Source organism: Trematomus bernacchii, unplaced genomic scaffold (genome assembly GCF_902827165.1).
Source record: "Trematomus bernacchii unplaced genomic scaffold, fTreBer1.1, whole genome shotgun sequence".
In the NCBI taxonomy this organism is placed as follows: Eukaryota; Metazoa; Chordata; class Actinopteri; order Perciformes; family Nototheniidae; genus Trematomus; species Trematomus bernacchii.
Genome location: NW_022987525.1, coordinates 105,386 through 130,000, shown reverse-complemented (window position 1 = coordinate 130,000; position 24,615 = coordinate 105,386). Strand labels below are relative to the sequence as shown.

General features: G+C 41.8%; 2 protein-coding genes across 2 annotated transcripts in view; one reads left to right on the top strand and one right to left on the bottom strand.

Annotated features, from left to right (window-relative positions):
• The window catches only part of LOC117474106 (major histocompatibility complex class I-related gene protein-like), a gene marked incomplete at its 5' end in the record, with an annotated part of 183,941 nt that overhangs the window by 54,178 nt on the left and 105,148 nt on the right, over positions 1-24,615 (bottom strand).
• Positions 1-24,615, top strand: part of LOC117474100 (thrombospondin type-1 domain-containing protein 7A-like) — a 119,083-nt gene that overhangs the window by 1,090 nt on the left and 93,378 nt on the right.

Sequence of the window (24,615 nt, the reverse complement as noted above, 5' to 3'; positions counted from 1 at the left end):
TGTGTGTGTGTGTGTGTGTGTGTGTGTGTGTGTAGAGGATGGAGAGTGGTGTCGGTGCAGATGCAGGTGTTCCCATGTTTCACCGTGCAGCACATGGTGGGGAGGAGACTGGGGGCTGGGGTGCGGATCAATGTTTTCTTTCTCTACTGTCTAATCTGCTGGATCAATGTACTGGTTTCACTGGGATCCCCCCCCCCCCCTGTTGGAATCAATGCTGGGTTTGGGTGGAGTCTGGATCTGATCCATACCCGTTAAACATCTGAGTCTGTGATACCAACACCCATCAGAGCAGGGACATTCCAGTTGAATTTAAATTGTGCATTTTTTATATACATTTGCATGAATCAGGAGATTATTCACGAACAAAATGAATGCATTAACTATCATAAGAAGGAACTAAAGACGTCCAAATGAACCTTTGGTGCAACTGAGTTAATGTCACCATGAAGGAGAGGTTTACATATCATGCAAACATCCAAACACAACATGATACTCACACATGCAAGTCACTTTTTTAAACAATTTAAATGTCTTTTTTAGGAAGGGTAGAGTTAAATAAACCCATTTGATGGTTTAAAAGTGAGTTGCATGGGGCTTTCTTGACCATAAAATGGCAAATAAAAATCATATCTACATTTTCCTTTGATAATATGATCGGTCTTTCACAGTATTGCGATTACAAATACTGCAAATCATCTGGCGCTTTATGTTTCCTTATTACATTAAGTATCCTGCTTGTTTTCTCCAAATGTGCAGCCAAGAAACCACAGTCATGACATCAGATGGTTGATCATATCTGTGCAGTAATCTGATATCTGTGTTTCTGCATGTGTTGTTTGTGTCTAGGTGTAATGGTGTCTGTAGTGGGAGTAATGTCCGCTGTAATCCCTGCAAGGTTTCAGAGTCAGAACCAGAGTTTACATGTGATTTTTGTTCAGAATACGACGCTCTGTTGTTTACCTTTAATCATCTGTTGTGTGTATTGTTGTTTTTGGACGTGGTGTCTCACGCTGTGCAGGAATGAGAAGCTTTACCTCGCAGCAGAGAGGAGATTAAGGTTAGAGAAACCAGAGCAGATTGGCCAGACAAAATTAACCTAGATATCTGTGTGTGTGTGTGTGTGTGTGTGTGTGTGTGTGTGTGTGTTGGCTTAAGTCTGTCGGCACTCTGATGGCACTTTGACTCGCTGACGCTGCAGAGTCGTTGTTTTTTCTTGGGTTAATGTGACATCTTGCAAATACATTTACTCAAACACCAGACCGCAGTAACATGTTGAAGTAGTTCCATTTCATGCTGCTTATTATTAAGATTATATCGTGCTTTTTTCTCACTCAAAGTTACTTTCTACATATATACAAACACACTATATGCTGATGACGTGTTGTGATGCAGTACTGTGCTACGAATATACCCAAATATTTAAAAAAGTATCTCAAATTGGCTTCAAATTGCAAACCATGACATTAACCTTTGAATGGTTTCGGTATGCTGGGGTGTGACAGGTTGTGTTCATGTGTGAAATGGGTCTAATAACAGTGGAATATAGCAGGATTACCAATGTTAGGGTGTACTAGGGTGTATTAATGTGTAACGTGGGTGTAACAACAGTGTGATATTAATGTAATAACAGTGTAAACATTGTAATAATGGTGTAATAGAGTGTATTTGGGTTGTATTTATATGAAATATGGGTGTTACAGTCAAATTATCAAGTGAGCTCTTTCCATTTTATGCAGCAGAATCCTTTTGAAAGCTTAAAGTGGACCTATCATGCTATATTTGAATAATATAGTGTAGGACCATACCTATATAAGGCATATTTATACTTTTTTTTTTCAAAATACCAAACAGATCATGCCTCATTTTGCTCAATTTGACATTTTTTAGCTCTGTTTTTGCAAGAGCTGATTCTGTGAGAACAGCACCACCTACAGGCCTGGCATATGTACTACAGCGTCTCCAGCGCTTTCGAACGGCAATGGCCGTGGCTGTCTCCTCCTGATTGGTGGAGTTGGCCCAATAGCCGTAGCGCCACCGTCCTGACGTCAGGACAGTGTTCAAATCTGGATCAGTTTTTATCAGATCCGTTGCAGCCCCTTTTTTAGAGATTTGGGTATGGAGGAAAATAGAGAGGGTTGTGTTTTCTGACACTTGGTGAGTTCCCTGGAACACCGGGGACACATATTCATGTATAACAGACGTACAAAAGTGCATTTTGCATGATAGGTCCCCTTTAAATTAGAATACAATCTACATTATTAATACAAAATTCAACAGATAAATGATGTTTGACATGGATTCTGCAATACAAGTCTAATTGTATTTGGCACCCACACTTTTGAGCTTTCTACTTACTTATTTTGCAACTGAAAACATTTTCAATTTAGGAAAATTCACACTAGAAGAAGACATTTTAGGATCCAATGTTTCTGAAAAAACAACAATGTGTGAGAGGGATGAGCTATGAGATAGTGAGTGTCTTTAGGCTGTTTTAAATATATCTACATTAAATAAAAGGCGTCTGAAATGAGCTTCATAAAGACTGGTAGAGCGGGGGTTGTTTCTCTGATGAGCGGAAGAGCCACAGGAAACAGTAACCAAATGCTCTGTGGAAACATTAGTGTTAAATCCATTTAATCTCCCCCCCCCTGGACGTGTAACCTCGCCAACAATTCAGAATAAAGTGGCAGCAGCTGAGCCGTGTGTCACATCTCCGACGACACTACTGCATATCTATCAGGGTTTAGAATCAGTGTGTGTAGTACACACATCCTTTACTCAAGTAGAAGTACAGATACTCGTGTTTAAAAATACTCTGGTAAAAGTACTTCTTTACTCAAGTAAAAGTAAAGAAGTATGGGCTTTGAAATGTACTTAAAGTGGACCTATCATGCTATATTTGAATAATATAGTGTAGGACCATACGGCATATTTATACTTTTTTTTTTCAAAATACCAAACAGATCATGCATTTTAGCCATGCCTCATTTTGCTCAATTTGACAATTTCTAGCTCTGTTTTTGCAAGGGCTGATTCTGTGAGAACAGCACCATCTACTGGCCTGGCATATGTACTACAGCGTCTCCAGCGCTTTCGAACGGCAATGGCCGTGGCTGTCTCCTCCTGATTGGTGGAGTTGGCCCAATAGCCGTAGCGCCACTGTCCTGACGTCAGGACAGTGTTCAAATCTGGATCAGTTTTTATCAGATCCGTTGCAGCCCCTTTTTTAGAGATTTGGAAAATAGAGAGGGTTGTGTTTTCTGACACTTGGTGAGTTCCCTGGAACACCGGGGACACATATTCATGTATAAAAGACGTACAAAAGTGCATTTTGCATGATAGGTCCCCTTTCAGTAAAAAGTACCCATAACTAGCACCAAACACACATTCAAACTAAAGTAACCAGCCTGTTTGGAAAATGTAAGAAGTAGAAAGTACAGGTATTTGTGTTCAACATGTAAGAAGTAGAAAGTACAGGTATTTGTGTTCAACATGTAAGAAGTAGAAAGTACAGGTATTTGTGTTCAACATGTAAGAAGTAGAAAGTACAGGTATTTGTGTTCAACATGTAAGAAGTAGAAAGTACAGGTATTTGTGTTCAAAATGTAAGAAGTAGAAAGTACAGGTATTTGTGTTAAAAATGTGAGAAGTCAAAGTAAAAAGTCGTCAGAAAAATAAGTAGTGGAGTAAAGTACTGATACCAGAAACATGTACTTAAGTACAGTAACGAATAATTTGTAATCCACTACTTCCCATCTCTGTATATATACGGGTTTAGCATCACTGTGTGTGTATCAGGGTTTAGCATCAGTGTGTGATGTATCAGGGTTTAGCATCAGTTGGCGCGTTCACACTGCAGTACTTTTCCCACTTTAGTTCATCTGTACTTAGTTCATCAGAACTCTTTAGTTCTGATGAACTAAGTACAGATCGCGTTCACACCGGAATAAGTCCCTGGGGGAGGATTAGGCAAATGAAGCCGCTGACGTCACTTCTTCTTCTTCTGCTTTGGGTTTACTGGCAGGCCGCAAACAACTTCACGGCGTATACTTCCGCCCAAAGTCCCCGGCCGGAAGTCCCCGGAGTTAGGGAAGGCTTCAGTAGAAGCTGCATATAATTGAATATCATTTATCTATCTTTCAAAATTGAAAACACATAGCATTTAGAAAACATTCAGTAACTTGAAGAAACATGTCACTGTCTCTGTTGTTGGAAACTCACTGAAAATGTTTTATGGTCTTATTTTAACAATGTGATCACATGACTGCAGATCTGGTGTAAGCTAGCTAGCTAACGTAGCTAACCTAGTCATTTCAGATATACTGACAAACACTTACAGTCACTCTTTAGTGTCCCCTGGTCTCCCAGCTGTGTGCGTCACTCTTTAGTGTCCCCTGGTCTCCCAGCTGTGTGCGTCACTCTTTAGTGTCCCCTGGTCTCCCAGCTGTGTGCGTCACTCTTTAGTGTCCCCTGGTCTCCCAGCTGTGTGCGTCACTCTTTAGTGTCCCCTGGTCTTCCAGCTGTGTGTGTCACTCTTTAGTGTCCCCTGGTCTCCCAGCTGTGTGCGTCACTCTTTAGTGTCCCCTGGTCTCCCAGCTGTGTGCGTCACTCTTTAGTGTCCCCTGGTCTCCGTTGTGTTTTGAGCTTCTTTCTGCGTTTTGTATTTGCAGCGTTTGGTTTCTGCAGCTTTTAGTAAACGCTGCGCATGTTTCCTCAAGTTGCTGAATGTCTTTAGTCTCAGATCAGTGAAAAACTTGTTAAGAAAACCTATTTTAAAGACAAGCGTCCTAAAAACGATGACTACAGTATCTGTTGTTGTGAGGACACACACATTTATTGTCTAAAGGTCTGTTGTTGTATTCGCTGTCTTTACTGAATATATTGTTTTTGTTGGAACCAATAGAGACAATGGCTAAACCCATGAACCTAAGACCTAAATTGTACCAAACAGGATTATCCTCTGAAATCCACTTTAACCTGTTAAATCCGAGAGGACCCTAATCCGGATCCGGCGGGTAGTTTTTTCACGAAACTGTGTCTCAGGGCTTCTTAATATTTAGATGAAGATATGAACAATTGTTACCGAAACAAAGCACAAGTCTCACAAGAGACTCTCTAAATGAGCCCTGAGCGAAAAAATGCTAACGCACTTAGCACAGAACTCAAGGTAAAAATACCCTTAGTACCTGCACATACAAGATATCCGATAAAAACTGAGATTCCACAGATTATATAGGTATAAGTATCATCACTGAGCGATCAGAACTCGTGACAGGGGAAGCAAACACAGACATCACAACACGTAGCTTCACGGAGCATTCACGGGAGATCGTCTCACCTTAGCTAGCCTTGCTTATTCTGATCAAAAGTCGTGTTCAATGGCATTAAAACGATAGAAACGCTGCTGAAGGTTAATCCATAGATTAATCCAATGTGTCTGTGTCACTTTGAAATGATTCCTGATAATCCATCATTCCATTTTTAGGTCAAAAACGGAGATTTCATATTAGCTGCTAATGATAGCCACCAGAGTGTATCGCAGCTTCCGGTTCCGGCATTCTGGCTGTGCATCACTTATTCACCAATGGGTAATGTTTAGATGGATTTTAGGAACATCCCATCATTCAAGGGTGGTTTTCACTATAAGTAATTCTTTTTTTTTGGACGGACACTATAATTAAATTTTTTTTACTATGTTCAATCTGAATTTACTTAAAAATAAAAAGATCTATATTGATTCTGACACTTCTACATCCAACTCACAGATGTAACCTTGCTTTGAGAAAAAAGATTATTAATTTACCCCTTTTAGAAGTGAAGATATGGTCATTTGTTCTGGGAATGTCATTTTCGAGCCTGACACCTGAAAAACAGGCTCAGGGCTTAACAGGTTAAACAGCTCAGAGAACAAGATTCCCCGAGGCAGCTTCGGATATATTTTACTGATGCATTTCAGGTGATATTCTGCGTACAGATGGGACTTGTTTCCCAAATACAAGTTATTTATTTGAAACCATTTGTGATAGTACAGATTCAAACCTTCCTAAAGTCATCAGAATCAGGTTTATAGCCAGGTACGTTTACACATACAAGGAATCTGCTTTGGTGTCTGCTGGTGCGAACATAAACAATCAAAAAAAAAAGTTGCAAAGTCTGTAAAAAAGGAAATGTATAAGGATGTTTTTGGTGCTCTCGATTGGCCCAGAGTCAGGTATTTTTGTTTTCATTCACTACATGAGCAACTTTCATAGGAATGAATGGGGTCTAGACTCCTTTATATGACCCATTACGGTACAGGGGCCCGAAGAGGCCAAAAGGACGTTTCTCTTTGTGTCGGCTGGTCTGATCTTCTCCCAAAGCGTTCATTAAACCTTGAGCAGAAACCTTTAAATTGGCTTTTAATGGAGGTCTGACTTCACTGAGGACATACATTTGTCTCGTCAGCTTCTGCACTAATGATTCGTAGACTGTGGCATTGTTATCTTTAACCCTTGTGTTGTCTTTCTGTCAACTTTTGTCCTGATGTTTTGACTCTGTATAAAGCTTATAGTATAAATAATTACCCACTTGGTTTTTGTTTTACTCTTCTTATTGAAATGATGGTCAATAGACTTCATTAACACAAAATCAAACCTCATTTCTGAGTTAAAAAAAGGCTAAAATGTTGAATGATTTTACTAAATCAACCCCAGAAGAAAACAGATGCTATACATTGGAATAACATCCAAAACCCAATGAGAGTGATCATAATACCTTTTGTGTGGAAAAAAATAGCTACAAGCAAATAGTCACGGACGTACAATGTGTGGACCCAAAAGCACGGATGCAGACACAGGTTTCAAGCACAAAAGAGTCTTTACTTGAGTTTCTGATACAAGATACAATAATGCTGTGATTCCAAAAACACAGGATCAGCAGATCCAGAAAATACATACAATAAATATCTAGACTGAAGCTTACCTATCGATAACTAGAAACATACTTAATATCTACTAGCTGATCTTACCTTTCTATAACTATGAACGTGGACTATGACTATTACAATAACTGGGACAGGCTATCAAAGTAAAACCCCTGGAACTAAACTAAACATAAAACATGAACGTGAATATAACTGAAACAGGAGAAACATTTAACACAGTTGACGACGCACAACACAAACACCTTTTATTTCTGTCATTAACATAAAATAAACCTTTTATCCCGACAGAAGAAATTAGGGAACGGGTACAATTTGAGCCAAGGACAAAATTTGAGCCAAGGACAAAAGGAAGGTTAAGACAGACTCGCTTTGAAATCCAAAGAAAGAAGAGCATTTTATGTATATAAAACATGTTTTTGATGCACTTATTGATCTGTTTCACTGGTAAATCTGACCCAGAGTCAGCTGTGAGTGACACTTCCTGGTACAGAGCAGGAAACAAAAGTCTCTGCAGAGCAACTGATGGTAATTAGGGGGGCGGAGCCTCTGAAAACACCCAGAGAGACTCAAAGAATAGAGGCTATTTACGCACGCGCACGCACGCACGCACGCACGCAACACATACACACACACACACACACACACACACACACACACACACACATACACACACACACACACACACACACACACACACACACACACACACACACACATACACACACACACACACACACACACACACAGTATTGTCCTGGTGCAGATGCTCATGTCCATGTGGTTCACACAAAAGAAAAGAAGAGGCTTCACCTCCGAGTCACATGACCCGCTCTTTGTTCTTCCTCTCACACACACACACACACACACACACACACACACACACACACACACACACACACACACACACACACACCACACACACACACACACCACACACACACACACACACACACACACACACACACACACACTCTCAGGGCAACCTCTGACCCCCGAGCTGAAAGGGGTCTCAGGAGGGCAAGGGGGGGGGGGGGGGGGGGGGGGGAGATACAGCAGATGAAGTGTCAAGTGTTTCATTCAGAAACACAACAGAGGGGTAAGATCTGTGATTTTAAAGATACAGTAACGCATTTAAGTCAATTCTGCACATCGCTGTTTTTATATTAACAAATGTTTCTTCAGCTTTATAATCCTGAACGTCATCAAGCGCTCTGGTCCCAGCTGTGTGCGTCACTCTTTAGTGTCCCCTGGTCTCCCAGTTGTGTGCGTCACTCTTTAGTGTCCCCTGGTCTCCCAGCTGTGTGCGTCACTCTTTAGTGTCCCCTGGTCTCCCAGCTGTGTGCGTCACTCTTTAGTGTCCCCTGGTCTCCCAGCTGTGTGTGTCACTCTTTAGTGTCCCCTGGTCTCCCAGCTGTGTGCGTCACTCTTTAGTGTCCCCTGGTTTCACAGCTGTGTGCGTCACTCTTTAGTGTCCCCTGGTCTCCCAGTTGTGTGCGTCTCTTTTTAGTGTCCCCTGGTGTCCCAGCTGTGTGCGTCACTTTTTAGTTTCCCCCCAATTTTGAAAGATCGATAAATAATATTTAATAATATTGGGAGTCCCACAGGGATCTGTACTCGGACCACTTTAGTTTTGTCAAAAAAATCATTTTACTTCCTCTGAACTTCATCGACCCTTTTAAATCATTTTCTTATATTTATATAACTTATTTAATCTTCTTATGACACATTCCTGTCTTTGTATTTGCAGCGTTTGGTTTCTGCAGCTTTTGGTAAACGCTGCGCATGTTTCCTCAAGGTGCTGAATGTTCTCTAAATATGTTGTTAAGTTGCTGAAGATGTTTCTTCATGTGGAACATTTGAGTTTCTATATCTGCATCCTTTCTGAAGCTGCAGCACGTTTGTATCCCTCTGTACGTTTGAAACCCCTTTAACACTTTATAGATTCCGTTTTATTTTAGACCCATTTTTATGATGATCAGGTTAAGCAGTATTTCCATTTTCGGACATTTCCCTACACTTTGTTTTCACACTTCTATAGTCATAGTTTACAAGAAGCATGAATCTGTTTCTTGCTATCGAAGCGTGTTGTCTTGTTATTGTGCAAAGGATGTTGTTAATGCACCACAAAACCTGAAATGGAGCAGGATGGTTTCTTGGCTTTAGCTTTAATGTCAATGCACTTATTACTTTTTGAACCAGTGCCTTAAAGGTCTCCTATCATGCAAAATGCACTTTTTGATGTCTTTTATACATAAATATGTGTCCCCGGTGTGTCAGGAAACTCACAAAGTGTCAGAAAATAAAACCCTCTCTCTTTTCCTCCATACCCAAATCGGACCCAGAATCATCTCTTCAGTGAAACTAGAATGATCTGTTTGGTATTTTGAGCAAAACACTTCAGAGACATGTTTTTTATACATCTGAGACCTATAATATATGCCTTAAAATAGTACAATAGGAGAACTTTAACTCTGATAGAAACTCGTAACTCTTTGGTGACTACCCTTCCATTATAGATAAATAAACATAGAGAGATGTTTCAGCTTCACAGGATAAAGATCCAGTTTCCTGTTTCCCGGTGGAAGCAGACGGAGTCTGAGGAGTGATCAGGAGCGTTTGTTGTCGTGAACATCCTCTCGAGCTGCTGAAGAGCCATCGAGGGACGACGGAGGCGGGGACATTATTTCTGTTGTCCCCGGATTCATCAAGTGCCAAATTGCTGCCAATATTCTGCCAGGGCTAGAAGAAGCTGTATCCAGCTGTTCAGATCCCACCAGGTGGAGGACACACGCACGCACGCACGCACGCACGCACGCACGCACGCACGCACGCACGCACGCACGCACGCACGCACGCACGCACGCACGCACGCACGCACGCACGCACACACGCACGCACACACACACACACACAGGGACAGGCTTTGTGTGCACGTGTGTGTGTGTCGTGCCTCATTACTACAGTGGGGGAGGGGAGCTGCTGTCAGTGTCCCACCTGCAGGGGCTGCTGGGTAATTACACGGGAGTGGGGTTTGTTCGATCCGGGTGCAGGTCCGTTAGTTGACACACACACACACACACACACACACACACACACACACACACACACACACACACACACACACACACACACTCAGGTTTGACTGATAAATGGCTCTACAGATGTACAGGGCAGATTACACGTGTACAGAGCGGCGGGCGGTCCCTGAACGCAACAGAGCCTCCATTGGATTCCTTTGTTGACTTCTGGAACATAGTGACATCACTGTGGAACAATCACGCTCCTATTGGCTAGCATCTGGAGGTCAATGGTTTCCTTACTGTGTTTTTGTTGTCACCCTGAAATAAGGTCTGTGGTTATCACAAGCTGAAGAGATTTTAACGTTTTGTTCTACGACATAAAATACATCAGTAAATACCGCACTGGAGAATAAAAAAATGGAAGTCATGTGACCGTGCTGTAGTTCCTTTAAAGCCCAACATTAGCCGCCTTTAGCTTAGCGGTGGTGACGTGAAGTCATGTGACCGTGCTGTAGTTCCTTTATAGCCCAACATTAGCCACCTTTAGCTTAGCGGTGGTGACGTGAAGTTGTGTGACCGTGCTGTAGTTCCTCTATAGCCCAACATTAGCCTCCTTTAGCTTAGCGGTGGTGACGTGAAGTCATGTGACCGTGCTGTAGGACCTTTATAGCCCAACATTAGCCACCTTTAGCTTAGCAGTGGTGACGTGAAGTCATGTGACCGTGCTGTAGTTCCTTTATAGCCCAACATTAGCCTCCTTTAGTTTAGCGGTGGTGACGTGAAGTCATGTGACCGTGCTGTAGTTCCTTTATAGCCCAACATTAGCCACCTTTAGCTTAGCGGTGGTGACGTGAAGTCGTGTGACCAAGCTGTAGTTCCTTTATAGCCCAATGTTAGCCTCCTTTAGCTTAGCAGTGGTGACGTGAAGTCATGTGACCGTGCTGTAGTTCCTCTATAGCCCAACATTAGCCTCCTTTAGCTTAGCGGTGGTGACGTGAAGTCATGTGACCGTGCTGTAGTTCCTCTATAGCCCAACATTAGCCTCCTTTAGCTTAGCGGTGGTGACGTGAAGTCGTGTGACCAAGCTGTAGTTCCTTTATAGCCCAATGTTAGCCTCCTTTAGCTTAGTAGTGGTGACGTGAAGTCATGTGACCGTGCTGTAGTTCCTCTATAGCCCAACATTAGCCTCCTTTAGCTTAGCGGTGGTGACGTGAAGTCATGTGACCGTGCTGTAGTTCTTTTATAGCCTAACGTTAGCTTTTTACTTCAGAAATCATAAAGTGGTGTTAATATGTGGAGATTATCGTGGAGATTATCCTGCTGCTCTTCATTAGTTGGGAAACGTGCCGGAGGATTGTCTTAAGCAGCTTTCCATCAGCCTCTCCTTAGCTCTCACCTCAAGGTAACCCTCGGACACAATACGATCTAAATGCTCTTCATGTCAGACACTGAAACACCAACTAAACATGCATTTATAAAAGATAAATCTGAGTGTATTTGCTCAAGTCTTTGATTCAGTTTAATGCAATATTTCTAAACAAAACCTCAGTTTAGCCGTCAATCCTTTACCGATGAGTTCAGTCCAGAACTAAAGCCACCATTGAGTTCATTGAGGTCAAATACAACATTCCCATTATTTTAGGGGGAATTTGGGGGGTATATATGTGTATATATATGTATATACATATTTGTAAACATATTTTTATATATATTTGTATTTTGTATTCCTCGGGATTGTGGGAAACGGTATTTTGATCTCTCTGTCTGTACACACAAACTGAAAGATTGAGAATAAAGTTGACTTTGACTTGACTTTTTGCCACTCAGTACCAAGTACCAACTCAATTCGTACTTTATACTTTAATTATGTATGTAAGTGTGATAGGGTTAACACATTGTGATATCATTCAGAGGGAATTATACTTTCCACAGTCTCATATTTCCAATTTTGTGTTGGTAGTCAATATTGCGATGAGGCTGAACCTCAGTGACACATACACACACACACACACACACACACACACACACACACACACACACACACACACACACACACACACACACACGCACGCACGCACGCACGCACGCACACGCACACGCACACACCACACAGTGCTATTTCCGTCCTGTGTGATGGTATAAAGAGCTGACGGCAGCAGAGACTCACCTCTGGCTGTCAGAGCGATGCAGGAGACAGAAAATAAAACTAATAAGAATCTTCATGTCAACATTTTTTAAACTTGACCTCTGACTCTTTTGGAGACTTTCATGCTCTTTAAATGTGATGTGGATAGTGATGCTCCACAGTCTATTATGTATAGACAACTTCATCTAATTAGAGTCATTAAAAGGGTCATATTTAGTTAAAGGAGACATGTCATGGCCATTTCCACTGATCATAATTCCATTGTTGAGGTCTACTAGAATAGATTTATATGGTGCAATTTTCCAAACTCACATTAGTTTCTCATACAGCACTCTCTGCCTATAACTCAGCCCCCACCCTCCCTGTGAGCACAGTGTGCTCTGATTGGTCGGGACGTTGTGAATCGCGCTGAACTCCGTGGAGGTGTTGTTTCCTTGTTTAGGATACACAGCGAAACACAGCCAAACTCATCCTGAGCACACACACACTCACAGCCGAAGTAAAAACAATAAGTGTGGCTTGATATTGAGTAAGAAAAAGGTTGATAAACGCTGTGAGAATGGGTCTGCAGAGAGAATTTCGCCACGATCCCAACTGTCTGTTATCAGCCTGCAGCCAGGGAGGAGAAATCAGCAGAGAGTGTGTGTGTGTGAGGAAGTTCGTGGATTGGTCAATTTGGACCAATCAGCGGGGGCTTAACGTAGCGGCTCCGCGGACGTAACGTAACGGCTCCACGGATTGGTCCATTTCGTTCCGGGTACCGCATGACATCATGCCGTACCCGGAACGAAATGGAAGAATCAAATGGGCAGTGACTTATCTCCAACGAGGCGTTTTGGGGAGGTATTTTCTGTGTTAGAGTTTTACTCGCTACAGGGTGTACTTTGAGGGTTTTGACTCTGCACACCGTTTACATGCATAAAAACCTTCATAACACACAAGGGGACGGGTAATAACCGGAAAAGCATGACATGGGCCCTTTAATTTCCAGGTTGAATCGGACCAAATCTGACATGTTTATGCAATAAAAAGTGAACTGAAACCGATGATCCTCCCTCCTCAGAGTTGGTGTTTGGATGTGTCATGAATACTGCATCACAGCCTTTAGGGGCCTTCAGTATTCCACTCTTGTTTTGGATGAGAGAGAGAGAGAGAGAGAGAGAGAGAGAGAGAGAGAGAGAGAGAGAGAGAGAGAGAGAGAGAGAGAGAGAGACAGGGACGCGGATTGGGAGAAATGAGATGTGAAATCTTTCCAGCAATCCCCCGTCTAAACTCTGGTGCCCCAATGCCCGCAGTCTGGATTATTCATGGCCTGTTGGAGGCAGCGTTTTTCCCCTGGAAGATACGCAGTCTCAGCGTCGCTCGGCCTAACGAGGCCCTCAGGAGCCTCTGAACACAGCTGGAGCCCGGAGAGAGGCTCAACAACTCTTTAATAAATCATCACGCAGTCGTGAAACTATGCTCTAAAACTGAGGTTAAATCAGGGCCAGCGTTAGGGTCGTGTTTTAATGCAAGATAGTGTCTGGTTAAGTTGAATAAAGCATAACGTTTAAAATGTAAGAAACCTACTCGTATTTGGCAACTCTGTGCATCTTTATCTACTTCTCAGATATATCCAGAGCCTGTCTCTGATTGGCTGAAACACCAAACAGATCATTGCAGCATCCCATAATCCCCTCTGTTTCAGCCCTGTTTCCAAAGTGCTGATTCTCTGTCTGTTACTTTAGAGCAGGGGTCTCCAACCTTTCTTCATCTGAGAGCTACTTTGAAAAATGAAAGTGGCCAAGAACTACTTCCATCACATCGCTTACATTTATTCACATAGTCCTCATCAGTTGAATTAAGCTACTTTTGTACACGTGTGAAATTGCAATACCCAAAGCTTATCAAAAATCTTTACTTCACATCAAGGTCCAAGAAAACGACAATTTCTCACTTCTTATTATATTATGGCCCACATAGTAAACACATCACCTTAATCACCTCTTATGGCACATGTGTAAAATAAGTGGCATTCACTCTTTTTCACAATTAGTGAGAGGACTGGCCCTGCATGGAGTCCACCATAGAGGGGTCTGCTGGAGTGTACCCACTTAGGTTCACTCTAATATCTCATTCATGTCAGAAAAAGCTGCTTCACAAAGGTATGTAGAGCCAAATAAAGCAGACATGTTCAGTGCTGCTTGGTGATGTTCTTATAGTTTTCTGGGTCTACAAGGCTCCAGACATGTCGTGAGTTTTGCTGAGACTTAAGCTGAACATGATTTTGGAGATTTATAACCTCCATCTCAACAGGATTGACACTGAACAATTCAGCCATCTTCTTCTTTTTCTTGAAAAGTGTGTGAGAGTGTGTGTGATTGTGAGTGTGTCTGTGTGAGTGTGTGTGTGTGTGTGTGTGAGTGTGTGTGTGTGTGTCTGTGAGTGTATGTGAGTGTGTGTGTGTGTGAGTGTGTGTGAGTGTGTGTGTGAGTGTGAGTGTGTGTGTGTGTGTGAGTGTGTGTGAGGGCAGAGCGCTGTAAGAATGGGTGAATAAAGACTTGTGAATGTAAAGTGCTGTGAGGGGTCGAACAGACCACATAAAGAGATATAAGTACAGTCTATTTACCTTTTATTCAGTGCACTACCAGTACGAGAGGACAAACATTCATGTAGTATACTAACAAATACTCTGAGACGTTTGGTACATTCACACGTATCAGCTCAGAGGATCCAATGTGTCGTCCCTGCACAGCTGTGTTTAGTATCATCTGGTGAACCTTGACCTCTACTTCACTGATGGAGAACCAGCAGCGTTCTGAGTGCAATGCGTCACTAAAGCTCTGTACTCTGGGTCGTGTTTGGCAGCACATGGCGGCGTTGGCTGTGAATCGTTGAGTTTCCGCTCCTCTAAAGTCTGGCAGGTCTCGTGTGACTCAGTGAGGAAACAGCCGCCGGCAGCCTCGTCTTCTCAGGTCTATCTTTAGTCTGCTGCAGATCAACAGTGGGAAGATGATTTGCATTCCTCTGGAGTCCTGCAGGGGGAAAGCATTACAGAAGTTAGGGACATCAATCAATCAATCAATGTTTATTTATATAGCCCAATAGCACACATTCTACATTTGCCTCAGTGGACAGTTTGCACAGAATATGAATAAGACCCCGTCTGTCCTTAGACCCTCACGTCGGACAAGGAAACTATTCCAATGAAACCCCCCAGTTAATGGAAGAAATCATCAGTGCCATAAAACACTCACTGACTTCTATAGGCGCGTTCGCACCGCAGTACTTTTCCCACTTTAGTTCCGATATAGTTCCGAAATGTCGCGTTCACACCAAAAAGAGCCGGAACTAAAATGAGTTAATGAGAACCTTTTTACCCCCTTTTCTGTCCCTGCTAGAGAGCAGGGACTTTCGTCGGAGGTTCCTATGTCTGATTGGCTGGGCGGATTGCAAACCACGCCCCGTAAAACTCCAAAAAAGTGTTGTGAAGCCGCCATTTTATTATCCTCGCATTAGCATTATTAGCATTAGCATTAGACCAGCGCAGAAACGCAGAGAGACTAACTTATGGCAACACAAAAGAAAACATGGGAGCGGTGGAGATGAGGAGGTGTCGGCGTTCTGGCGATTTACTCTGAAGGCTTCAGTAGAAGCTGCTGGGAGTCCCAGCAGCTTCTACTGAAGCCTTCCCCAAATCCGGGGACTTCCGGCCGAGGACTCCGGGTGGCAGTATACGCCGTGAAGTTGTTTGCGGCCTGCCAGTAAACCCAAAGCAGAAGAAGAAGTGACGTCAGCGGCTTCATTTGCCTAATCCTCCCCCAGGGATTTATTCCGGTGAGAACGCGATCTGTACTTAGTTCATGAGAACTAAAGAGTTCTGATGAACATAATAATACAGCAAAAATAAAGTGATAAAGTGATAAAGTAACTATTGAATCAAGATATCACAGTAACAAGTGTTAAATGTTAAATATATGTACATAAGTGTGCAGATGTGTGTGCAGGTTAAAGTCAAGACGCTCTGCAGATTCTGTAATTCAGCGTTAGATTCTGAATCAGTTCCAAATGAATTCAGACTCTGCGCTGCAGAGTTTTAACTTCTCTGAGCTCTGACTCCACGGCTGCTTTCTGCTCAGCAACGATCTCTGAAGGCTGGGAGTAATCAATGGAAAGTGTTACATATGTATAACCACTGGCTGTTAGATAACCCTTACAGTGGTCCTCCCAGGAAACAGATCGATCAGATAAAGCAGAAACAGAAGTTGTGTTTTCTGTGAGAAACTTCTGCTTCTTTTGTCTATTAATGTTGTATTTTATAAAACGTTATGAGTTCTGATGTGACATTAGGGCAATGTTTGGTGGGAAATAACGACCACTTAACTCCCGTACTTAAGTAACGCCACTTCTGTAGTTAATTTCACTCAATTTGTGACGTATACATTTTGACGTACCTTATGTAGAATTGGAGGATGAACCCTCTTTGAAGTTATGACTTTTTACAACTAAACGCTGCCTTTGTTGTCATTAAACTTCTGTACTTTAACATCGCTGTGGTAGTTATTTAATGTAATTATTGACTTGTGTGTCATCAGTACTTAGATGACGCCACTTCTGTCATTATTTTAACCCAAACGTTGATTTGTTTTGCCACTTCAAAATGGCAGCACACTGCTCCTAACACTAGGATGGGTCAAATGCAGAGAAACAATTTCCCCACGAGGGATTAATAAAAGTCCATCTTCCCCGATTATTTAACTTGACCTAATTGCACTTAACTGCAAACGTTTCTTAAGTTAAGTAACCCTAACCACAATCTCTTTAAATAGACTGTATGAATGAAACCAGTTGAAAACCACACGTGATGCTGGAAACTCAATGTCGAATGCAACAGATATTTTACTTTTTGACAAGATATCGAACAATCTGTTGTGTATCCATGTTGAGGAACATAAACGTTATTCCTAACATCAACCCCAACAGGACGGTGGATGTTAAACAGGATCCGCTGAGCCTCCATTAGATCAGTGACAGTTTCAAAAATGGGTTGCAGTCGGATTTGCATTTATCCAAATGTGTTTTAATTACAGAGCTGCATTTATCGGAGAGTAATGGGGCTCTGGGACACATGGTGTACTCTGACAGGATGTAACCGTGTGATCTTCATATGGACAGAAGTGACCACTGAGATGTAATCACTCAGATATGATCCTCATCGTGCCACAGATACAGCAGCACTCGTCTAATAATAACCCCTCCGAGGTATTTGTTAACCCATGCAGTGAGAACATGGAGATATCACAACTTCATGAACAACAGGAGCAGTTTGCGCAGGACGGAGAGTGTTGATTTCTGCGTTACTTCTGTTTCTAATGTTAGAAGTGAGATGAAAGCAGCATCTCGTCCTCAGGCAAAGACAGCGCTCTGCTTTCATCACCTGAATAAAACACTGAGCACGGGATAATGAGGACACAGAATGTCCTCGATTTACAGGAAGAAACAGCGCATGTTTGAAGCAGGACCTGGAACATGCACCAACACACTGGAGGCTGCATTGAAGTATCATGACTTTATAAAGTTCATATGGAACGTCTGGAGATTTCACACAGTTTGAGCTCTGTTTGGGTCTCCTCCAGATAACTGGACCTGCTGTGGTCAACATCAAGATTCTGTGGTGGAAATTCCACACTTAATCACCTTTTGTTAAGAAATGAACAAATCTGCAAGTTTAAACCAAAGTTGTGTTATTTAATAAAGAGTTAAAGCATTTAACAGAATGTATTCCCAGCCGAAGGACAGAGTCCTGCAGCACCAACGTAGTACAATAATCTGAACCCTGTTTCAACAGAAAAACAAGCACTTTATGCAGGTAAAAGACAAAAGGGGGGAAGGTCTCAGCTAGAACTTACATTACAGAACATTGAAATGTCGTCCAGACGGGCGAAACTTGCAAACATGGTGATATAAACTTAAGATCATATGATAATACCTGAAAATGGTCAAGACGATACCCTTCTGTCTGAGAGCATTTAGTAGCTAGGCGTGAATTCAAACTGTTAGAAAATCCAGGATCAACCTATATATTGACTTATACATTTCCATGATAGTTGCTCAGACCTTGATCCAAACCATACTGATTTTCTCCCGTAAGCTTTCTGCACATAAGACAAAAAGACAACAGAAAGAAAGCAGTTTCTCCTCCTCCTGCTACTCAATGCTGATTACTGAAAGCTCTTTGAAAAGGGGACCCTGACTCATTGTTGAATGCAGTTTTCAAAGCCAAAAAGAACCCCTTTTCTTTGTCTGTATTTTACGATATATGACAGACAGTAGAAAAAGTAGATATCTGAAAGCCAAAGAACAGAAATCCAGCGAGTCGAACAGACTCCAGTTTTTTTACTACACCGTTTTGAAGCTACAGGAACCTGAGGAGCCACAGGGCGTGCAGGGGTGGGTTTTGGGTAATGGTGCATTGTGGGTGAAAGGAGGATGATACAGAGGCAGCGTTCCTTCGGGGGTTCGGCTCGCTGACGGCTGTAAGTGTGATGAATGAACCGGAGACGGAAACTCAGTTATAACTCCGGCCCTACAGACTCAGAAAAAAAAAAACGCCTCGAAGGAAAGCGACCGCTTCCTCTGCAAAGATCTGTTCCTGTTTTATCAGAGACTGAACGTGCAATTAAGACGAGGCTCACATTAAAACAAAACCCTTTTGTACTGTTTGGCTTTCCATTCTTTTAGTTTACTGGTGGTTGCATTACATGTTACACTCTCAGGTCAGAGGGCAACATATGGGAATATTTTGCAAAGACATGCACACATATCTGTGCACATTTATATATATATATATATCCTTTATTAACCAGGTAAAAGTCTCATTGAGATTAAAATCGTTTTTTCAAGAGCGACCTAGCCAAGAGGGCAGCATGAACAAAGTTACAACAAATGAACACAAAACAATACAGGCAGACGAATACAGCTGTAACACACAAATGAAATGGCACATTTATGCAGATATTAGATATTATTATTATTATTATTATTATTAAGATATGAACTGATGTTAACATATCCCAAACACGTCGTGCATCTCTGCGTGTTAAAAAAAAGCGAACTTTCTTAAGATAGAAAGTACAGAAAAATATATATTTTATGTTTTTCCATTAGCATTGTTAGCATTAATGCTAGGTATCATTGCGGCTTTTTTTTACTTCACACTGCTTTCATTCCAGCTTCATGGTCCTCATGTGCATAATTTTTTGTACAGTTGTGTCCGCAGACTGCCATAACTTCCTGTGTGTGTGTGTGTGTGTGTGTGTGTGTGTGTGTGTGTGTGTGTGTGTCTAATGACATTCCCTGGTGTTTCGCACCACTGGCCAGCAATATAAAGTCTGCACGCTGCATTGACACACTGACACACACACACTCAAATGTATCACGTCCTACCACACACACACACACACACACACACACACACACACACACACACACACACACACACACACACACACACACACACACACACACACACACACCCACACCCACTCACACACACACACACACACACACACACTCTGATTCTGTGTGGCCTTTCGTCACCTCGCTGCTACAGGAAATGATTCTCTCCACTTCATCATTTACTGCCAGTGCATTTAACAGCTTGCCAGCGTCTGACGGGTCGCTTCCACAGCAGTCATTTTGCCACAAGAAGAACAAATGGAGAGCAAACATGACAGGTGGAATTGGTAATTGTTGGTGTGTGTTGGTGATGTGATCAGATAACACTCGGGTTGAGGCTCTGTGTTTTTGAAGCGCTGCATAAACTGTGAACTGTCTTTCTATCTGTGTCCCCTAAAGCGTTGCTGCTATAATTATATATATAGCACTGAAGACGAGAAATTCATTGGGTGAAATTTCCTATAATTTTTCTTAAAGTTTTCCTGGTTGATATTAGTATGTAGTGTCTCTACTTTAAAGAGTCCTCTCCTGCTGATGTTCAGGTGTATATTAGTATGTAGTGTCTCTACTTTAAAGAGTCCTCTACTGCTGATGTTCAGGTGTATATCAGTATGTAGTGTCTCTACTTTAAAGAGTCCTCTACTGCTGATGTTCAGGTGTGTATATCAGTATGTAGTGTCTCTACTTTAAAGAGTCCTCTCCTGCTGATGTTCAGGTGTATATCAGTATGTAGTGTCTCTACTTTAAAGAGTCATCTCCTGCTGATGTTCAGGTGTATATCAGTATGTAGTGTCTCCTCCTTTAAAGAGTCCTCTCCTGCTGATGTTCAGGTGTATATCAGTATGTAGTGTCTCTACTTTAAAGAGTCCTCTCCTGCTGATGTTCAGGTGTATATCAGTATGTAGTGTCTCTACTTTAAGAGTCCTCTACTGGGACATGTCTCCGTGCTTTAATGTCCAAAAAGCTATTTATTTTTCTCATACTGCCTGTGCTGCAGCACCTCTTTTCACCCTCTGTCTGAAACCAGAGCCCAGTCTGCTCTGATTGGTTAGCTGGCCGGCTCTGTTGTGATTGGTCAACCTGCTTAGAGATGTCCCACCCCTTAGCCTATCACATAAAATGAGAGCCTCTCCTATTGGAAAGCTAGCTAATAGGAGCGTGACTGCTCCGTAGTGATGTCACTATGTTCTGGAAGTAAAGAAATGAAGAATTCTAACTTTTTAAAGGAATCCGGCTCTTGGAGGAGATTCAGGTGATAAGGTGGGGGGGGTTACCTTGGTTGCTGATTGGCTAATGGTTACACAAGACAAAACATCGTTATGACATCATCAAGTGGCCAAATCTGCATCGTTTCTGAAGATGATGGAAGAGTTTTGGGTTTAGTTTGCACCCGTTGGCCTCCGTACGACACCAGTTTGAAATAAATGCAGTTTTTTTGTTTCTTATCTGCTGCTGCAACAGAATGTAAAATGACAGTTCGGTGCTCCTGGTATCATTTCATACTGGCAGTCGGGGAGTGATTGCCTCTCTGTAGAAACGTCCACCTGGCCGGCAGGATGAAACCTGAGCATTCCCACAGGAGGAAGAGCTAAAAATGGAGAAGCTTTTTCCTTCTGCTCCAACACAGCATGCACACAACACGAAGACAACGCACGTCTCTGCAGAACCACGTTGGTATAATCCAATAAATCGCTCCTCGCAGCGAGAGACTGTCGCTCGGTTTTCTGCCCTTTGTTTTCAGACAGATCTATAACGCCATTACAACCCTGCTTTTTATTTCCTCCTGCAGAAAGCAACATGTCTGCTTCAGATGGCTTATTCCTGCATCACATGTTACAGAGCGGATGTTTCCCAACAGAGCGGCCAATTAAAACGCTCACAGTGTTTCTGAATGTGAGATATCTGAAGCACTTAATGCAGGAAGAGACGACTCACATTAAAAATATAAAGGACACAAACATTAAGAGACTGACTCAGAAATGCCTTACTTTGTCAAATCATCCCAAAACACATTTTGAGTTTTATACACAGTTGAGAAATTCTCTCAGCTTTCCAATGATATTATGGAAATTGTGTGTGTGCTGTTTGTATTTTCAGAGGACACACCACACACACCTCCTGTTGTAATGCCTCTGTTGGTAAGATGCTCCAACACAGAATTGATCATGGGAATTGGGGCTCTAATATATTAGTATTTTATAGCTCCAATGCCATGCGATCTACCCACTACCCCTACCATCCATCCTTATTATGTCATTTGCCACTTGATTGACGTACAGGTAAGCCAGGCTGAGTTGTATTGTGCCATACGGGTTCATGCAGTTATGAGGGGGCCTCACCTCCTTTGCACCGCTCGCGACACAGATGGTGCAGGGGCGGCCCTGTAGGTAGATCATTTGGACTTGCTCATTTTAAAAGTAGCTCCCAAGCTGAAAAAGTGTGGGCACCCCTGCTCTAGACCCTGTCGTGTTATTGTCAGTCCGTCAATCATTGTTTTAGGACGACATAGGCGGTGTCTCCCTGTCTTTACAAGCTTCAAAAACATATTTCTTGTCTGAATATTGCGGTAAAAGTTTGTTTTTCTGAAAGCGAAGACTTTGCTTAAAACTCAACTACGAAACCCAAATGACCCAGATACGAGTTTTTCCACATAGAATCTCAATGATCTGGTAATGATCCGTTGCCACTTCGGACTGATTTCAATAAAGCGGATCACATATATCTTGTTACTGAAATGATATATGCTTTAATGCCCTTGTAGAGCACTTTGACATTAATAAAATAATCGATTGAGTCTAAAATTACTCTACCATTCAACTTACTTAGCATTTCTATCTTACAGTACTTACTTGAAAACATGCAGTACTTACCTTTCTACTTACTCTTTAACGAGAACAAAACATGCACATGAAACTGGTGTTTTCATTGAAAATCTGTCGTAAATAAACCACTGAATTGTCTCTTTTATCCTTGCACAGCAGTATACAGTAGTCTCCATCTTCCTGCTGTTTTGTTCCACCTACAACAGATCCTTATAATGCACACAGTCCTCCATTACTTCTTTGAAACAGCAATAAGGCGCAGAGTGTAATTGGTTAATAACGGCGCTCGTGCCTCAGTGGTGGGATATTAACACGGCTGCAGGGAAACCTCCATTTATCCGCCCAGCAGGCTCTGTTTCCAGCCTGGATTTAATTATGTTGGTAGCTTGAAATTACCCACAATGCCCACAATAAGCGCTCCTGGGAGACCACAGGGGGGGGGTCCAGGAAATAAAAGTCTATGTAGCTAACAATCTGGAAATAAGTGCCTTTATATAACAACAAAAGGGTCTCTGAATGAAAACAACATTAAGAGAAGATAAGATAAGAAGATAAGAAGTACTTTTTAATCCCAATTTGGGAAATGTTTGCGTTGCAGCAGCATAAAAAGACAAGGCTTTGTACAATACAAATTAAAAGACTAGAAACATTCCAAAATGTAAACTTCTCAATAGAAATAAAATAACATTAAAAAAAACTAGAAAAATATTCATGTTTTTTCAAATTTGTAATTCAACATGTATATTTTTCTACTTTTTTCTAATGCTATTTTAAAGCTTACAGTTCTGCAGCATTGCATCATGGGAGTTGTAGTCTTCTCCAGGTTAGGGTTCCTTCAGCATTGATGTTGATGTTTCAGGAGGTTTTCAGCGTCTCCTCCTCTTCTTCTTCTCTGATATAAAGCGATACAAAAACAGCGGATAAAGTTTCAGTTTGAGGTTCAAATCTGAGTTTCTCCTGCACACTGTTCGGCTGTCGCTAACGTTAGCTTCGCTTGTTTTTCGAATAACGCAATGGTCCAGGTTTTTACTGGAGGCCAAATTATCCATCCCAAGTTCCTCCTCTCCTAAACAGACTCGGTGAATAAAACCAGTAAAAGCAGTTTAACGTTAACAATGAGTTCTTCTAGTGGACAGAAGGGCTACGAGCTAAAGGCTAACGGATTGATATCTCTAAAACTAGTAATGTCTAAATACATGTTTGTGCTAAATCTGAAGAAAAGTCCCTCCAAACTTTCCAGAGAATAAGAAACATTTGAGGTGAAAATAACATTGACCTGTAATAATATAATTTTATAAAAAGCGAATCAGTTTACCCTTGAGTCGACATGAACTCTTGTTCTAAATTTGTAGAAATTGCCTCCAGTCGTTCGTGTGAAGTTCACGAGAAAGGGACTGGAAAACTTCAAATTTAAAATACAAGTTTCACACGTGCTCGGAGGAATTGACCCCTGAATGTTGTGTAAAGTTATAATGGAGGTGAAAAAATGTACAAACAAACAGAGAAGGCTCCAGAATACTTCATTTGTATGTTAGTGGAATATATCTGCAGTATTCCTACAGAGGACAGGGTTTACTGCAAAGTGTTAGACGGTGTTATTTGCTGCCTGTGCACAGTCAGTAGAAAACGTGAACTCATCGTAACCTTTTCTCCGTGTTTAGTTTCCTCTCGGACGCCGTGCAGCTCTGACCTTTATCGCTGCTTTCTGAAATAACCAAAACTCTCTGAATAATAACTAAAAACTATATGCTGGGGTGAGAACAGAGAGATGAGGTGAATAAAGGGGATGAGTATCTGCAGGGAGACATGAAATCTCTGTTAGCGCTAAGCTAAGCTAAACAGATCTGTGTGGTGAAACCAGCCGGAGGTCAGCCGGAGGTCAGCCGGAGGTCAGCCGGAGGTCAGCCGGAGGTCAGCCGGAGGTCAGCCGGCTCGGAGACATTCCCCCTTGCAAACATATAATACCTTAAAAAAGTACCTTATAAAGCAAAAAACATGTACAAATAATACATTGGATTTTTATAGCGATTTTCCTAATGCTCAAAATGGTTTACTTAAAATCAGAACAGAAACAATATAACATATATATATAAGCTTCAATTTGCAAGAGACTTCCACGGCTTCAGATTGAGATTGATAATAAAACTACAAAATAAGGTCTTTATCTGTGTTTGGTTTTAAAATGGGCTAAAGGCAGCAGTTGTTATTAAAATAGCTTTTTTATACATTAAATGTCAGGGGACTTTTTTAACTAGTTATTTTAATCTC